The sequence below is a fragment of the Giraffa tippelskirchi genome, chromosome 6 (genome assembly GCF_054371585.1).
Source record: "Giraffa tippelskirchi isolate mGirTip1 chromosome 6, T2T-mGirTip1v1.2.pri, whole genome shotgun sequence".
In the NCBI taxonomy this organism is placed as follows: Eukaryota; Metazoa; Chordata; class Mammalia; order Artiodactyla; family Giraffidae; genus Giraffa; species Giraffa tippelskirchi.
Window position 1 is genome coordinate 16,520,142 of NC_137280.1, and position 12,855 is coordinate 16,532,996.

Consider the following 12,855-nt stretch of genomic DNA (forward strand, 5'->3'; position numbering starts at 1 on the left):
CCTGGATGATTTAACTTATATGAGATTCTAAAAAGGGCAAAACTAATCTCAGTAACAAAAAGCAGATCCGTGGTGGCTTCCCTGGTGGCTCAGTGGTGGCTTCCCTGGTGGCTCAGTGGTAAAGATCTGCCTGCCAGTGCAGGAGACACGGGTTCGATTTCTGATTTGGGAAGATCTCACATGCCGTGGAACAACTAAGCCCGTGCACCACAACTATTGAGGCTGTGCTCTAGAGCCCAGGAGCTACAACTACTGAGCCTGTAGCTGCAGCTCTTGAAGCCTGTGTGCCCTAGAGCCTGTGCTCTGCAACAAGAGGAGCCATCACAATGAGAAGCCTGCGCCACAACTAGAGAGTAACCTCCGCGTATTGAAACTAGGGGAAAGTCCACACAGCAAGCAAGACCCAGCACAGCCAAAAATAAACAAAAAGTCACTAAAAAGAAAAAAGAGGCAGATCAGTGGTGCTAGGGATTGGGGTAGTGATGGTGAGAGGGATTATAGAGGGGCACAAGGGAATTTTGAGGGGGTGATGGAAGTGTTAGACATCTTTGTTGCAGTGGTCACATGGATATACATATTTGTCAAAACTCATTGAACTGTATACTTCAAATGTAAATACTTAAATGTAAATTATGCCTCAATAAAGTTGATTTTTTTTTTTTTGGCTGTGCCACACATCTCACAGGATCTTAGCTCCCTGACCAGGGACTGAACCCTGCCCTGGTATTGAAGGCACTAAGTCCTAACCACTGGACCATCAGTGATTTCCCTAAAGTTGATTTTTTTTTTTTTTTATAAATTTATTTATTTTACTTGGGGGCTAATTACTTTACAATATTGTAATAGTTTTTGCCATACATTGACAAGAATCAGCCATGGGTTTACATGTGTTCCCCTTCCCGAACCCCCCACCCACCTCCCTCCCCCTAAAGTTGATTTTTAAAAGAAGCTTTCTCTTGACCTCATTTACCCTTCCAGCTACCCTTCTGCAAGACTTCTGAAGGAGGTGTTTGTACTCAGCGTCTCCAATTCTGTCCCACGTAGTCTCTCTTAAGTCTACACCAGTCATGCTTTTGCTCCCTGGAAACTGCTCTCATTAAGAAGGCAGTGACCTCCATGTTGCTAAATCCAATGGTCAGATCTCGTTTCTCAGTCACATTTTACTTGACTGTCAGGAGTATTCTACATATTTCACACCTTTTTCCTTGAAGCACTTTTTTCCTCTGGATCCCAGGATGTGCCAGTCTCTTAGTTTTCTTCCTACCTCACTCCTCCTCAGTCTCCTTTGCTGATTCTCCTTATCTTCTCAACCTCTTAACGTTGAGGTGTCTTGGGATACTCTTCTCTGTACTCACTCATCAGACAGTCTCCTTGAGTCTCAAGGCTTTAAACTCCACCCATATGCTGAGAATTCCAAACCTGTGTCGCCAGTCCTGACCTTTCTCCAAATTCTAGACTCATCATTCTAACTGCCTACTTGATATTCCTATTTGGATGTTGAAAAGACATGTCAAATTCAACATCTTCAAAACTAAACTCTGGGTCTTCTCCCATGAAACTGCCCATGTGCAGCCTTTCCTAACTCTGTGGATGGCCCTGACATCTAACCTTCTGCTCGAATAAAAACCACAGGAGTCACCCTTGACTCTTCCTTCTCCCATTGACTCTACCTTGAAAACATAATCTGTCTATTCTTCATCATCTTTGTTGCTACTACGCTGGTCCAAGCACCATCACCTTTACCTGGACTGTTGAAGTAGACTCCTAACCCTCCTGCCTCCATTCTTGGCTTCCTCCACTCTCTTCTCAACGCAGCAACCAGAGTGACTCTGTTGAAATTTAAGTCAGAGCAATGTTATTCAAGGCTTCCTTGATAGCTCAGTTGGTAAAGAATCTGCCTGCAATGCAAAAGACCCCAGTTAGATTCCTGGGTTGGGAAGACCCACTGGAGAAGGGATAGGCTACCCACTCTGGTACTCTTAGGCTTCCCTCGTGGCTCAGCTGGTAAAGAATCTGCCTGCAATGCGGGAGACCTGGGTTCGATTCCTGGGTTGGGAAGATCTCTTAGAGAAGGGAAAGGCTACCCACTCCAGTATTCTGGCCTGGAGAATTCTATGGACTGTATAGTCCATGGGGTTGCAAAGAGTCGGACACAGCCAAGCGACTTTCACTTAACTTAACTTAATGTTATTCAAAATTCTATCATGATTGTCTCAGAATAAAAGCCAGCATCCTTGCAAATGACCTGCAAGGCCTTGCCTGATCTGCCCCCATCACCTTATCCTGTGATTTCATCTCCTAATATACTCCCTTTTGCCCATTCCTCTCCAGACACGTTGTTTGTTTGTTTTGCTATTTCTTGAACACACCCTGCCCACCCGAGGGTCTTTGCTCTAGCTGTGCTGTCTGGATGCTCTAGTGACCAAAGTCCTCATCTCCTTCAAATCTTTGCCTACGGACTTGCTCAAACCTCACCTTCTCAAGGAGACCTGCTCTGACCATGACATTTAATACTGCAACCCGCCCCAGCCCCAGCACTTATTTCCTTACTTTGCTCTATTTTTTCCTTTGTTTCCACAGCACTTACGACTTTCTAATACATTCTTCGATCCGTTTACCTATTTTGTTTCCTTCTCATTGCCTGTCTACTCAAGGGTAGGGATCTGTTTTGTTCACTTCTGTATCCCAAAGTCCTGGAACAGGGCCTGCTGCATAGAAGCTGCCCCGTAAGGGCTTGTTGGGTAAATTAATGACATTTTTCCAGAGGAAGCAAACCTCGTACCCCTGACTTCTCTGACTAGGCTGAAACAAGAGACTACAAGGAAAGATGGGTCTGGGGGATCCCAGGCCATGTCAGGACTGAGAAAATTGAGGGAGGCCCCGGACTCCTCCTGTTTTCGGTTGTGCCCTAAGATCTCAGATCGAGTAGTGCCTTGTTGGGGCTGCTGCTGAGTTCTCAGAGCCAGTGCCCACTTTCTAGGACCGTATCTCCTGGGAACCTTCTCAGGATCAGAGACATTTGTCTATTACAGCACAGTCCAGCACAGTGCTGGAGAGGAAGGGGACAACAGAGGATGAGATGGTTAGATGGCATCACTGACTCGATGGACATGAGTTTGAGCAATCTCTGGGAGTTGGTGATGGACAGGGAAGCCTGGCGTGCTGCAGTCCATGGGGTTTCCAAGAGTTGGACACGACTGAGTGACTGAACTGAACTGTTCAGCACTGTAGCCCAGTGTGGATACTGAGCAGTTGAAATGTGGCCGGTCCAGATTGATGGGTGTTGAAACGGTAAAATTTCAAAGACTTAGGGCAAAACAGAATGTGACATGGCTCATTAATATTTTTTAATATTGATTCCAAAAATCCGTGAAAGTGAAAGAAAGTGAAGTCACTCTGTCGTGTCCGACTGTTTGCGACCCCATGGACTGTAGCCTACTAGGCTCCTCCATCCATGGAATTTTCCAGGCAAGAATACTGGAGAGGGTTGCCATTTCCTTCTCCAGGGGATCTTCCCGACCCAGAGATCGAACCCAGGTCTTCTGCATTGCAGGCAGACACTTTACCATCTGAGCAACCCGGGAAGCCCCCCCACCCAGTCCCCGTAATCTTTCTGTATTGTTTTTATATAATTGGAGAGAGAGAGGAGAGAGGAAAGATGGTCAAGGGAAGGCAACATTCCTTGAAAACTTTCCCTTGGATATAAGCAATCTGCCCCCAGCCTTGCCTGGCTGTGTCATTCCCCCCTGACCCAGGGCTGGGGATCTGGACTGGGAATTATACTCTTCAGTTTTGAAAAGCAAAATAGGATTTCATCCTCTATTTATTCCCTCTTTCTCACTGTGCCAACGGTAGGGGAAAAAAGAGAAAAGGATATGAAGAGCAGAAAAGGATTCACAAGAGATTGTAAGGCTGGAAAGTGTGTAAGAAAGGAAAACAAGAAAATGAGATGTGATTTATAATCTGCTTTAACAGCAACTCAGAAATGCAGGTCGACCACTTATGAGAGGGAAGTGGGTTGCTTCGTGTGAGATACACCAGGGATGGACTGGCGGGAGGCAATTTAGGGTGGGACCAGGCAAACCATGTCCCCAGCCAACCCCCAACTGGGTTAAGGGGTCTCCTCAGCAGAGAGGGGATTGCTGGGGGTCTTGCCCAAAGCCCATAGAAGCAGGGGCTGCTGGTACCCGTGGCCGGGGTGAAGGGCCCCCCATCTTGGGAGCTCTTCTTCCATCCCCAGATCATTGTCTGCCCGTGAATGCACTTTCATCTGCTGCAAACTGTATTTATGGCTTCTTGGAATTTTCCGAATGAAGTAACTATTTTCTCCAGACCATTTTCTTCGCAACTGAAATCGGATCCCTACAGTCCATGGAGACAAACAAAACAGCATGACATCACCCACCAGGGAGTTGTCACTTCAGACACAGTAGCAGCTTTTTATTCAGTATCAGATGGATGTGACTTGCCTTCGGGAGGTCTTCGCATCCTGCCCTGGCAGATGAAGAAATGGTCCCCTGAGCTTGCCTTGAGGAGCTGGGAGGGAGGAGGGTGGCAGGTGCACTAGGCAGGCTGCAGAGCGGGCCTGGACAGGCAGGGCCTGGCGGAGAGCTCGCCCTGCTTCCTCTCTAACTGCAGAGGTGCTGCTCTGGAAGTCATGACGGGATTCACCCCACCTGCCAGGGATACAGCTCGTGCCCCTCTTCTCAGCGTCTGACACTCCGGGGACGGCAGCTGGGTGCAGAGGACACTGACCTGGATTCAGCTTCTGTTTTGCCTTGCAGAGTTTCTGAGCCTATTTCCCCCTCTGAAAAGGTGGGGAGGGTAAAAAAAAATCCCCGTTCTGCTCCCCTACAGAGATGCTCTTGGACCAAACGAGAGACGATGGATCTGGAAAGCACAAGGCGTATTGCCCTATTCTTGCCCTCAGATCTCTCAACACTCACAGGGAGGCGAGCTGTAGCTCCTTGGCTACAAAACCCCTGGCTTCCTCCTGGGAGGTTCCGGGGGGATTGGCAGGGGCAGGGATCCACATCCTCTTGAGCTGATAATGAAGGTATTATTTAATGAAAGCTCAAAGAAGAGGGGGAAGCCATCCGTCACTTGGGAACCCGGTCACTCCTTGCCTGAGGGCCTGACCAATCACCAGAGAACAGAGGCAGTCCTGTCTCTAGGCAAATAAAAGCTTTTTAAAATGTAGCTCAGGGCTGCCATAGTTCTAGGTAGCAGTTGGCCTAAAGGGGAAGCAATCACATAATTATGCTAATGATTGAAGAGTTATTGCCCACCAGGCCCTGGGCTGAGCCTCTTACCAGCGTTGTCTCCTACAGCCTCTGGTTAGGGTTACTATTCTCATCTAATGGATGATGAACGGGGCTGGGAGAGGGGGAGGGTCACCTGCCCGAGGCCCCTCCAAGCTAACTGTGGGCTTCGGATCCAAGCCAGGGCTGTCTGACTTCCAGGCCCAGGTGTTTAACCAGCACACCGTTCTGTCTGCTGGTCACACACAGAAGCTGTCTGTGAGAAGGTGTGCTTTATTTTGTTTTCTTGTCAAGCTGGCACAGGGTAAGGCAGGGAGACCAAGTTGGCTGTGTGTGCTTCCCTTGGGTGCTGAGGGTGGGGGCACCTCACCTCCTCCTTTCATATCCATCATTGCCACTCAGAAGCACCATGTTGACCTTCTATTACAACTTAATTATCCAAATTAAATAATCAAGAAAAGTCTGTACAGACTTTAAAAGGCTGACATTAAAAATAAGTTGACAGTCCATACTTACCCACAACTGAGAATGTGTGAGCAGTTGGAAGCCAGTCAATCCTAAAGGAAATCAACCTGAATATTCACTGGAAGGACGGATGCTGAAGCTGAAGCTCCAATACTTTGACCATCTGGTGTGAAGAGCGGGGACTCATTGAAAAAACCCTGATCCTGGGAAAGACTGAAGGCAGGAGGAGAAGGGGGCAACAGGATGAGACAGTTGGACGGCCTCACTGGCTGAATAGACACGAGTTTGAGCAAACTCAGGGAGATAGTGAAGGACAGGGGAGCCTGGTGTGCTGCAGTTCATGGGGTCTCAAAGAACTGAACATGACTTAGCTACTGAACAGCAACAGAGCCAGTGAACCAAAGTCAGGCCACCGTCTGGGTCATTAGGACTCCATTAAAGACAATGCTGCTGCTGCTGCTGCTGCTGCTAAGTCACTTCAGTCGTGTCCGACTCTGTGCGACCCCACAGACGGCAGCCCACCAGGCTCCCCCGTCCCTGGGATTCTCCAGGCAAGAACAGTGGAGTGGGTTGCCATTTCCTTCTCCAATGCGTGAAAGTGAAAAGTGAAAGTGAAGTCGCTCAGTCGTGTCCGACTCTTAGCGACCCCATGGACTGCAGCCCACCAGGCTCCTCTGTCCATGGGATTCTCCAGGCAAGAGTACTGGATTGGGGTGCCGAAGGATTTCAATTAGCAGGAGAAAAAGGGTTCAGCCACATAATTTTAGAATTGGAATAGTTTCTTTCTACAAAGAATAATCCTCTTGATTTAATAGAAGTTGTATTCTGGGGACTTCCCTGGCAGTCCAATCGTTAAGGCTCTACCTTCTGATGCAACGGACATGGGCTTGATCCTCACTCAGGGAACCAAGATACTGTGTGCCACATGGCACAGCTGGGGAAAAAAAAAAAAAGCTGTGTTCTGAGCAGGGTCAGATGTTTAGCTCGAAGCAAGAGAATCGTGATTTTGGAGAGTAGGAGGTTCCTTCTACTCATAGCTTTCTTTGAGTGAGGGCCAGAGAACAAGATCATTACTTGCCTTCCGAGTTTCAATCTCTCTTCCAACTACAGCTCAAGATGTGGGCAGGGCAGTCGTTAGCAAAGTCTAAGGTTTGTCAGAAGGGAAATAAAAGAGCATTGCTTCCTTGTGTTGGAGGCCGGGGCTGCCACTTTCTAGAATGGGAATTTCAGAATGGCTGAAGCTTTGTTGATGAAGCAGCTAATGTTTTCCCATTTCAGACTAACACATGTATTTTGAAGATCCTAAGAAGTATAGTGGGTTTCTAGGCTCAGCCATTAAGACATTTTTGTAATTAGGCAAGATGATGTCTCAACAGTGTCAACGTCATCACAGATACAAAAACCAGGAGAGAACATTTTCTGCTTCATAAACAGAAAACAAGCTCAATTAGAAAGAAAACATAAGCTTCTACAATTCTCATTTCCAAGTTATAATCAAGAGTACTTCTAACAGAGAAGTTCCTTCTAAAAGAATTTAGCAAATGTGGTCACCAACATCTGGATCTTTTCTCACGGAACTCAATGGAAATCACCTTCTTGAGTCTTACAGGGTGTGCATTTGGAATTTTAAAATGTCACAGTTGGTTATAAAGGTACTTCCTTTCCCAGTGTATACTTGAGATGGGACAGTTCAGAGGTTATGAGCTAAGACATTTCCCTTCTCCCTCTCAATGGAGAGGTCTCTGGATTCAACTGACAGCTGTAAGGCTCTTTTACCAAGGAGGAGCTACCAGACCTAATGAGATGATGCATGGAAGGTTCTACAAGGCCACTGATATGAAAAATAATGGATGGGGGTTGCAATTAATAAAGCAGTTGTTAAAGCTGTCTCACCAAGTCAGAAATTGCATAATACTGTATAGATCATTTCCTCATAAAAAGTCAGTCAATAAATCACATAATTTATTCTGCTGAGAGAAAAGAAGAAGTAACTTGTAATTGAGTCCCTATAAAGTACTAGGTACTTTCATATGTGGTAACTCAATAGGAGAAGCAAAATGTTCTAATGGCTACACACAAAATCACTGGAATTAGATTTTTGCTTTGGTTTACTCTATGACCTTAGGAGACATACTTCACTTTTTATTAAGCCTTGTTTTCTTTATTGGGATAACAACAGTATCAACACTTGTAGGGTCTGGTATACATGCAAACACACAGTACTCAAATAAGACAGTTTTATTATTCCTTTAATTGTAAGTATCTTGGGGAGGGTATTATCTCTGTCTTACAGATAAAGAAAGACAGAGATGCAGAAAACCTAAATGATTTGAGCAAGGTCAGTCCATATTAAGCAGTCTTGTCCAAGAAATTCTCCAGGCAAGAACACTGGAGTGGGTTACCATTCCCTTCTCCAGGGGATCTTCTCCACCCAAGGATCAAACCTGGGCTCTCCGGCATTGCAGGTGGATTCTTTACTGTCTGAGCCACCAAGGGAGCCCTAGGTAGAGCTAGGATCTTGTAACTCCAAGTCTACATGTTTTCCAATATAACCATAGCCTGCACCATCTGATCCAAACTGAACTTAGACTAAAGTAACAAATGAAGTTAGGTGAAATGCAGAACTGATAATCTGGTTAAGTGTCTCCCCTCCCCAAATCAGGGGCTCTACTGAAATAAGGGAGAATCATTCAGGCCTAAACTTACAGAGTAAGAATTTAGGGATCCTTATATTTTATTTTCTTCTAAATTTGAGTCAGAGTCTAAAAGAACAGCATGTGCTGATGGAATTGTACTAACTAGGACTATCTACAGTAAGTTACAGCTTTTGGACAGCTTTCTGTGCCAGTAACCTAGAAACTATTTCAAAATCTATTTTTGTTTCTTAGGGGCTGAAATTTCAGTAAAACAGTCCAGCCAACTGTGACCCAGAGTCTTCAAATTTAGAAGTTAATCTCCAAAGAAAGGGAATATTAATTTTTATTGTGGCAAAGAATAACCTTCTGAAAGCCCAATTATAAGAAGAAACAACTAACTCTGCAATGCCACACTTTTAAATACTTGCAATTTATAGCATGAAGATGCAAGAGAGTTAGGCTAGCAATTATCGTTGAACCTCCAAAGAGGAATTTGGCTTATGGACACACATACAGAGTAAGCATTCTGCAACACTAATATTGCATACCATTTTAAAAGGGATACAACTTTAAAAAGAGAAAAAGAAAACAGTTGAAATTTGCTGAAATATATTTACTCATAAAATAAACATATATATATATATATACATTAATTTGTAATGATTCCGGCAAACAAAAAAATTACTCATTTATGTTTTTTAAATCTCAGGAGTAGACTTACTATTGCGCATTTCAAGCTGGAATTATCCTTGGTCAGTGCTTACTATTAAATTGATCCTTAGACTAATTGGACATGAAAAAATAACTCAGAATTAAAACAAAACAAAGGGCTTCCCTAGTGACTCAGATGGTAAAGAATCTGCCTGCAGTGCAGGATACCCAAGTTTGATCCCTGGGTCGGGAAGATCCCCTGGAGAAGGAAATGGCAACCCACTCCAGTATTCTTGCCTGGAGAATTCCAGGGACTGAGGAGCCTGGAGGGCTACAGTCCATGGGGTCACAAAGAGTCGGAGAGGACTGAGCGACTAACACTTTCACAAAACCAAACCAAACCTTTAGGGAAAAAAAAAGAGGAGAAGAATCTAGGCAATATCCCTAAAAAGAGTGATTCCTAAGCAGATACAGTGACAGCATAATCCTGGTGGGAGTTATTCTCCTATCTTCACACATTTTTCATTTTGGAAATGCTTCCAAAGATGGAGGAAAGGACACACAGGAACACACACTGAAGAGCTCAATTAACACATGCAAGACATCTCTGACACACGGGGGAGCCAGGTAGGGAAGGGCCTTGTTAGACACCATCAAGCAGGGCATTTACAACTCCAGGGCTTGAGTCTACAAATGGTCCTGCAACCGCTGATCTCCTAACTTGACTGAAAAGTATGCATCAGGCAGCAGAACTGAAGACACAGGTTGTTCTAATAAGAAGTAGTGGGACTTACCAGTGACAAAGTGGTACTTTGGAACCTTCTGTTTACCTTTCCCACAGCATCTCCACAGTGTTGACACTTCATGGGCTTCCCAGGTGGTGCGAGTGGTAAAGAACCCACCTGCCAGTGCAGGATGTGTAAGAGGTGTGGGTTTGATCCCTGGGTCAGGGAGATCCCCTGGAGGAGGGCGCAGCAACCTACTCCAATATTCTTGCCTGGAGGATCCCATGGGCAGAAGAGCCTGGCAGGCTACAATTCATAGGGTTGCAAAGAGTCAAACTGAAGTGACTTAGCACAAACACACAAGACAATTTACAGAGAAAGTCCATCATTTGATGTGGATCTTTTTTTGGTTTGCTTGTTTTTAGAAGTAAAAGGATTTCTCACTGTTTGTCAGGAGAAGATGATAGTTGGACTTCCCTGGTGGTCCAGTGGTTAAGAATCCACAAAGCAAGTATCCTCCAATGGAAAAAAAAAAAGAATCCACCTGCCAGTGCAGATGACATGGATTTGATCCCTGGTCCGGGAAGATTTCACATACTATGGGGCAGCTAAGCCCGTGTGCCACACATACTGAGCCTGCACCCTAGAGCCCATGCTCTACCACAAGAGAAGCCAGTGCAATGAGAAGTCTGCACTGCAGCTAGAGAGTAGCCCGCCCACCACTTGCTGCAACTAGAGAAAGCCCACGTATAGCCAAAAATAAAAATAACACCCTGGGCTTATGACAGTATCAGCCTACTAAAGTAGGTCAATATTTTGGTTAATTATTAAAATATACAGAACACAATGTGAAGCTTATCTTTATGCATCTGGCATCAAATACTCTTTTTTTAATCAATTTTTATTGGAGTATAGTTGATTTATGATGTGCTAGTTTCTGCTGTATGGCAAAGTGAATCAGTTATACATATATCCATCCACTCTTTTTTAGATTCTAAGTAGAACAGAATTTAGGTCATAGGTCATTACAGAGGACTGAGTAGAGTTCCCTGTGCTGTACAGTAGACTCTTACTAGCTATCCGTTTTACTAGACTAATTATATAGTCTAGTAGTCTACTAGACTACTATATATAGTAGTGTGTATATGTCAGCTACAATCTCCCAGTTTATCCCTCCCTTCAACCTCCCCCTTGGTAACCATAAGTTTGCTTCTACATCTGTGACTCTATTTTATAAATAGCATTTTTTAAAAAAGATTCTACATATAATCGATGCCATATATGTCTTTCTCCGTCCAACTTATTTTACTCAGTATGACAATCTCTGGGCCCATCCACATGTTGCTGCAAGTGGCATTATTTCATTCTTTTTATGGCTGAGTACTATCCCATTGTGGGTATGCATGTACATGTGTGTATATATATGGCTGGCACAGCGGTAAAGAATTCGCTTGCCAATGCAGGAGACACAGGAGACATGGGTTCAATTCCTGGGTCAGGAAGACCCCCCTGGAGAAGGAAATGGTAACCCACTCCAGTGTTCTTCCATGGACAGAGGGGCCTGGAGGGCTGCAGTCCATGGGGTCACAAGGAGTCGGACATGCACACATGCATGCATGCACACACACATATATACACTTCATCTTTTTTATCCACTCCTCTGTCCGTGGACATTTAGGTTGCTTCCACATCCTGGCTATTGTAAATAGTACAGCAATGAACATTGAGGTACATGTGTCTTTTCGAATTACGGTTTTCTCTGGATATATATTCAGGAGTGGGATTGCTGGATCATATGATAGGTCTGTTTCTGGTTCTTTAAAGAACCTCCATACTGTTCTCCATAGTGGCTGTACCAATTTCCATCCCCACCAACAGTGTAGGAGGGTTCCCTTTCCTCCATACTCTCTCCACCATTTATTGTTTGTAGATTTTTTGATGATGGCCATTCTGCCCAGTTTTGATTTGCATTTATTTGATAATTACTGATGTTGAGCATCTTTTCATGTGCCTCTTGGCCATTTGGATGTGTCTTCTTTGGAGAAATGTCTGTTTAGATCTGCTCATTTTTTGGTTGGGTTGTTTAATAGTGATGCATGAGCTGTTGGTATATTTTGGAGATTAATCCCTTGTCAATCACTTCATTTGCAAATACTTTCTCCCACTCGGTGGGTTGTCTTTTTGCTTTATTTATGATTTCCTTCACTGTGCAAAGTTTAGGTCCCATTTATTTACCTTTGTTTTTATTTTCATTACTCTAGGAGGTGGATCAAAAAAGATGTTGCTATGATTTATTCTAGAGCATCCTGCCTCTCTTCCTTTAAGAGTTCTATAGTGTCGGGTCTTACATTTAGGTCTTTAATTCATTTTGAGGTTATTTTTGTGTGTGGTGACAGAGAATGCTCTAAGTTATATTTTTAAATAACATTAGAATGGTCTGTGGGGGGTGTGGGGATGGAGACTGCAAGAGTAAGGGATGGTGTACTTGAGCTAAGAGTGGTAAAGTGGATTCACACAATAGTTCCGCCCTTCTTACCTGAGGGACCACTGTCATTGAGTCCTTCCTGGTCTTTTACCCTCCCTAAATGACTTCTAATGGCGCGCTACCTCTAAAATTCTTAGTATTTATTAATGTTTATTTTTCAAGCTTCATTCAAATGATTCATGAAAATGCTAGAACAGAACTAGGACACTGGACTTCCAGGGTTTAGACTACTACCTGCTTATTCAGCGGAACTCAAATACTTTTTGGAACAAAGAGAGACACGTAAAGAAGGTAAACACAATTGCAGCAATGCCAAAAACCGTAACTGCACTCTGAACAGGAGGCAACAAACTATTTTTCCAATTGAGAAAGGTCAATACATTCCATGTCATTAGTTTCCGGAAAATGACAGGTAGTTTTGTGGTAGTTCTATCAATCCAAACTGATAACTGCCTAATTAACAAAAATCCCCTATTACGATCCAAAAGTGATGGGGGGCTTAAATAATACAGAATAGCGTAAATTCAAAGTGAACATTTAGAATAGGAAATAAAACTAAAGATGAGGATATAAAATGAATCAGGAATATGGTCCTAATAAATCACCATAATGACTAATATTACAATCTTTTC